We start from the raw sequence: 6,241 nt of genomic DNA, 5'->3' as shown, positions 1-6,241 counted from the left end.
TAAGCTTAACTTCATAAAATGAATTAAGATGGGTTTATTTTTAAATTTCTTATTCCTTGGAACAGTTTACATAAAGTTAGATTTTTATGTTTCTTTGATTGATTGAAGCAACATAATAATTATCCATACCTTCAGTATTTATTTTTTATTTTTTGGTATAGGTAGGTTTTTACCTTTTAAATCAATGTATTTAATGATTATGGATTTATTTAATTTACTTTTTAAAAATAGACTTTATTAACTAGAGCAATTTCTTGTCCACAGAAAAACTGAGCAGAAGGCACAGAGATTTCCCCTTATGCTCCCTGACCCCAAATACCTGCAGCCTCCTTCACCATCAAAATTCTGGACCAAAGTGGTATTTTTGTTGCAATCGGGGAACCTACATTGACACATCATTATCATCCCAAGTCCATAGCTTATGTTAAGGTTCATTCTTGGTATTGTATATTCTATGGCTTTCAACAAATGTATGCTGATAGGTATTTGCCATTAGAGTATCATATAAACTAGTTTTATTGCCTTAGGGTTTTGGGAATCATAGTGTATATTTTGGCCCAAAACTCGCATGGTTCAAATTACCAGAGGCTATTTTATCTTACTTGGATTCCATGATGAGACAGAAGAGTTTCTTTTCAACTGCTTTTCTTATTTATTTAAATTTTCATTAACCTACAGTGCAATATTGGCTTCAGGAGTAGAATTCAGTGACTCATCACTTATATTCAACACTCAGTGCTCATCCCAGCAAGTGCCCTCCTTCATACCCATCACCCATCTAGGCCATCCCCTACCCACCTCCCTCATTCAGAAAATGGTGTTGGGAACACTGGATGGTGACATGTGGAAGAATGAAACTGAACCACTTTCTTATGTCATCTGTTTTTGTTAGCAGGAGAATTTTTCTCCAGGCAAATTTTGGAGTAATGGTAGAGCCTTCTGAAGATTTAACATTATTCAAGTTGGAATCAAGGGTTATTTCAGGTCACCAATTTGTGTGAGCCCAAATTTATGATGAACATAGTTTTAAGATTGAAGTCTCCTGACTACTGAGATGAACAAACACCCCATTGAAGAAGTCAAAGTTTTACACCCTGCTAAACAGTCTCATTTTTAGCATCACAGTTCCCAAGTTAAGCTTTGCATTTATAAGGATATTTGTATTTATCCCTCAAGAGATTCTAGTTTTGTCTGTTTGTCATGGGGAAATATTTAGTCTGTCTTAATCCTGGAAACAGAATGCTTCTGGACCTTTAAAAACATTAAAGATCAAAAAAAAATTTAATATTAGGGTTGCTTGATTTATAAAAATAATAAAAGTGCTGTGGTTTGTCATAGATTAGCCTGTGACTGATCTACAGAGTATTACAAAGCAACTATTAAAAGATTGGTAGGAGATATGCAAGCAAAAATCACTAGGGTTTGGAACTGAATTATCAAGTATTAGAAGATGAATATCATTTTTGGTCAAGGCCACTCGTGTAATAGGGCACCAGACAATAAGCATTGTGTCCAAAATATTAGGCAATGAAGGGCATTCAACAGATTTAGGTGAATGAAGGAGTAAGGGTGATAGAATGGATATTCCATTTCTTGATTGGAGGGAGACGTTTGAAGTCTGATGCAGTTCTACTGGAAGAGCGGAGCCACAGCGCAGCAGATGCTGTTGTTCTCTGCCCCCTCAGCAATCAGCATTGTGATTCAGCTTTCTGCCTGAGGACTTCTCTGTCCCCAGAAGTGTGATTGGCCCACTGACAGTACAGGAAGTTAGCGCTCAGTCACTGAGAGACCAAAGTCATTGGTGACTCCATGCCTCAGTTTACTCATACCTCCACCAAGCCCCTTTTATTGGCTCCCTTCCTTCCCTGTCTCATTCACTACTCTCCTCCATCAGCACTTTCTGAAGAGAACCTTCTGGAATAAACTATATTTCCTGAAATCCTAGTCTTAGGGTCTGCTTCTTGCAGAAACCCAAGCTAAACCATGGAGGATTAATGGACTACATTCTAAGATGGGTAAATCATTTCATAAGCTAATTAGCAATAAGGGATGTATCTAATGATACCTTGGGAAGGCATTTTTGCTTTATCTTTCTCAATTTCTATCACTACTTGAATAAAGATGTAGAAAAATTGTTAATGAATTTGGAGATGTCATAATGTGGTGTAGGTGAGCTGTAGGGAGTATATTAGATGACAGAATCAGGGTCCACACAATTTAAAAAAAATTTTTTTTTTAACATTTATTTATTTTTGAGACAGAGAGAGACAGAGCATGAACGGGGGAGGGGCAGAGGGAGAGAGACACAGAATCCGAAACAGGCTCCAGGCTCTGAGCTGTCAGCACAGATCCTGACGCGGGGCTCGAACTCACGGACCGCGAGATCATGACCTGAGCTGAAGTCGGCCGCTTAACCGACTGAGCCACCCAGGCGCCCCATGGTCCACACAATTTTTTAACAGGCTGGAAAATGGATAAAATCTAACAAACTTTTACATTAATGGATTAAGATGTTGTAATGGTGTCTTCTCAAATGTATGCTATTATTATGTGATGAGGCCTTGGGGCAATTGGTTAACTCTAAAGTTAAAGTTAGTTAATGTTGTACATGGCTGCTGAAAAAGCAGATGTGATTTAGGGTTAGATTAATGAAGTAATGCCTAGGCCAAAGGAGGTGATAATGATGTTGAACTTTGTAATAAACAGTACTGTTCTTAACATCTTGGTTTTGGTAGGATAGAAATAATTTCTTGAATGCTAGAGAAGGGAGTCTAAAGGACATGGAAAAAGATACAGTGAATATGGTTAATGTCAAGAAAAGGAGAATGACAGAACGTGATTACTGTCTTCCACTGTTTAAAAATCTGGCCTCTGGGAGAGGAATTAGGCATGCCTGAATGACCTTTAGAGTCATTCATGTCTGTATACCCAGTGTGTACTCCAATGCCTTGCATATAGAAGGAGCTCAATAAATGTTTGTTGAATGAATGAGAAATTAATGATGCTGCATATTCACCTCATTTAACTGTGCAGTGGAGAGAGGACACACACTCTTTTTCCTGTGTCTGTCCATTTTTTCGTGTCTCATATTGGAAGCCATTCTTTGGACAGTGAAGTCAGGATGGATGAGCAAATTTTTTTGTGCTATGCAGCATCTCCTGTAGAATTGTGATTCTCTAGATCTATAAAAGGAGGTTGGTTGATGCCTCTTGGCAAAGATCGTCTCCATTTTCCTAATCTCTTTCATATAAACTGTCCTTGACTTTGTTATCTGGAGCAGGTGGCATATGTTTGCTTCAGTCTTCTGTCCTGGACATTGTATTTTCCCCTCTGCATTCTGTTTGAGTTATATCAGGCTTTAGTGCATTTAAATCTTAATATATCGATCAAATTTATGATGTAAGGGCACATAAGCCCATTGACTTCTGTTATTCCTCATCCCAAGATTTCCCCTATGTCCCAATCATTTTTTTTAAAGTTTTTCATTTATTATTTATGAGAGAGAGAGAGGGAGAGAGAGAGAGAGAGAGAAAACAAGCAGAACAAGCAGGGGAAGGGCATAGAGAGAGGGAGACCCAGAATACAAAGCAGGCTCCAGGCTCTGAGCTGTCAGCACAGAGCCCGACGTGGGGCTTGAACCCATGAACCATGAGATCATGACCTTAACGGAAGTGGGACACTCAACGGACTGAGGCACCCAGTCGCCCCTCATCATGTTCATTTTTAACGGTGTATTTCAGGTTGTGAATCATATTAAACTGGACAGTATGCATTTCCTCGTTTATGCACTTTGGAGCCCTTCTCTTATCCAGTCCAGCAGGACAAATGGTTCTTTTAGTTCTCTTTTTACAGAGGCGACTGCCTAAAACGCATAGGCTCTTCTAAATGTCCATCAACTGATGAATGGATAAAGAAATTGTGGTTTATATACACAATGGAATACTACGTGGCAATGAGAAACAATGAAATATGGCCTTTTGTAGCAACGTGGATGGAACTGGAGAGTGTGATGCTAAGTGAAATAAGCCATACAGAGAAAGACAGATACCATATGGTTTCACTCTTATGTGGATCCTGAGAAACGTAACAGAAACCCATGGGGGAGGGGAAGGAAAAAAAAAAAAAAAGAGGTTAGAGTGGGAGAGAGCCAAAGCATAAGAGACTGTTAAAAACTGAGAACAAACTGAGGGTTGATGGGGGGTGGGAGGGAGGGGAGGGTGGGGGATGGGTATTGAGGAGGGCACCTTTTGGGATGAGCAGTGGAAACCAATTTGGCAATAAACTTCATATATTGAAAAAAAAAATGCATAGGTTCTTATTCACCGCGGAGTTGGGAGGAGGCTGGCCCCGTGCTGAGCATTCTTCACATCCTGGTTCGGTAGCCCTTCTTCTCAAGTGTTCCTGGCGACGCCCACATTCATCGTAGTGGCATGGCTGCTGGACTCTCCAGCTCCCAATGCTGTGTGCCAGGGTCTGTGCCCACGGTCTTGTAAAGTCTGTGTACTTGTCTGTCCATCCTGCCCGACAGCCAAAGCCTCGGCCTCAGCACTTAATACGGCGCTTTGTCCATAGTAAGCACTCACGATTATGTGATGAATGTTTGCTCAGAATAATACTTTTCCATGGAAGGGGCCGTTATTCTGTTTCTAATACTCTCTCCCAGTTTTGTTTTCGGTCTCAGCAAAGTTGAACTGAAAGTTGAATTGACAGTCGTAACTGTCAATAATCATGCCAGTTTTGCACATGATTTTGCACGTCTCCATGTCTGATCCACTCCTAATATTACCCAAGCAGATTTTTGGAAAAGCTGCATGGGAATATGTCCTCATTTTGGTGTGATTTGTTTTCAGAGGCGTAAGGCTGCCCAAGTCAGCTGGCTTCTATGGGCCTTGGTCTCCTCACCTTTACAAAAAAAAAAAAAAAAAAAAGGAGGGAGACCTGGATAATCCCTAAGGTGTGTTCGAGAGAAAACACTCATGGATTCTCTGATTGGGAAAGTTTTCCGTAGAAGCTTTGTGTTTCTCTGCCCTCCCCTCCCCAACCCCTTGCAAAGGCACCCTGATCATTTTTCCTTTTCTTTGGGCCTGATTGTCTCTTCTTGTTTATAGCTGCCACTAATTTGCTCGTTTGCTTGCTGGAAAATAGCTAATTAAAACCCACTTCAGCTAACAAGCTGACTGGGACCATGCAAATGTCACTCTCTGCTGTCTGCTATTTCCGTTTATACTTTACATTATTAGTGTTGTTTTTCCTCCCTCTGTTATAATGAATGCAAGGATAGATTTAGCGCCCCCTTCACAGGTGTGCGCTGGTAGAAACACCACCAGCTCGGGAAAGCTGTTTTATGGCACTTCAGCACTTTGAGTGTTATTACCCCTGACAGTTAATGGTTTCAGACTGCATTGCTTGTTAGCGCTAGATTTTTTGAACAGCTTCATCTATCTTTTTGTTTTTACAGTGACTGGCCACATTAAGTATATGTGTCTGAGCTATTAGTCCCGTCTGTTCATTGCATGCGTTTCATTTGGTGTAGGGTTCTTTTTTTTCTCTCTAAAATTAGTATGTATTGTCATCCGTATACTTCAACACATCGACTTTTGTTATAATTATGCTGTCATCATGGTGCTTCCACAATTTGCTAATTTATTGTAGCTAAATTAGACCTAATATTAGCAATTTTGCAGCTGTTCCTTTAGAATAATATACATGGCCATATATTCGTACGTTATTTAGTAATTATATTCTGCAGCAAAAAGTGGACCATGTTTTCAGAGAGGGAGAGGGAAGAGGGGAAAAAAGAAAGGGGATTGAATGAAAACAAACTCACCTGAGAGTGGAAGACAGAGCAAGAAAATGAACTGAAAACTGTATTACCGGACAGATTTCAGGGGTAGATCCAGAGTAAACAAACAGCAGTGAATGCTTATGCGGCATTGTGCAATTCCAAGAGGCTGTGTGTTAGGTCTGAGGCTTGCAAAGAAGCTCGCATCCTCCGGGAAGGGGTTTCTCAGCTACATTCTTCTGTTGCTGTGAATGTGCTCCCTTCAGGAAGAGCTGAGCAAAGACAACCGTGAGGAAATGATGGTAGGGGTTTTTGTGTGAATTGTAAAGAGCAGGAGAAGTGCATGGACTGTGTGGGAGCTTCCATGAGAACATGGTATCCAGCATACTTAGGGGGCAAGGCTTATGTGATTGGTTTAAAAACACGCCTGAATGGGAGACTCTGAGGATGAGGGAATGA

The sequence above is a fragment of the Panthera uncia genome, assembly GCF_023721935.1.
Source record: "Panthera uncia isolate 11264 chromosome B2 unlocalized genomic scaffold, Puncia_PCG_1.0 HiC_scaffold_25, whole genome shotgun sequence".
Taxonomy (NCBI): domain Eukaryota; kingdom Metazoa; phylum Chordata; class Mammalia; order Carnivora; family Felidae; genus Panthera; species Panthera uncia.
The sequence above is the reverse complement of the archived record's forward strand: the minus strand, read 5'-3'. Positions refer to the sequence as shown.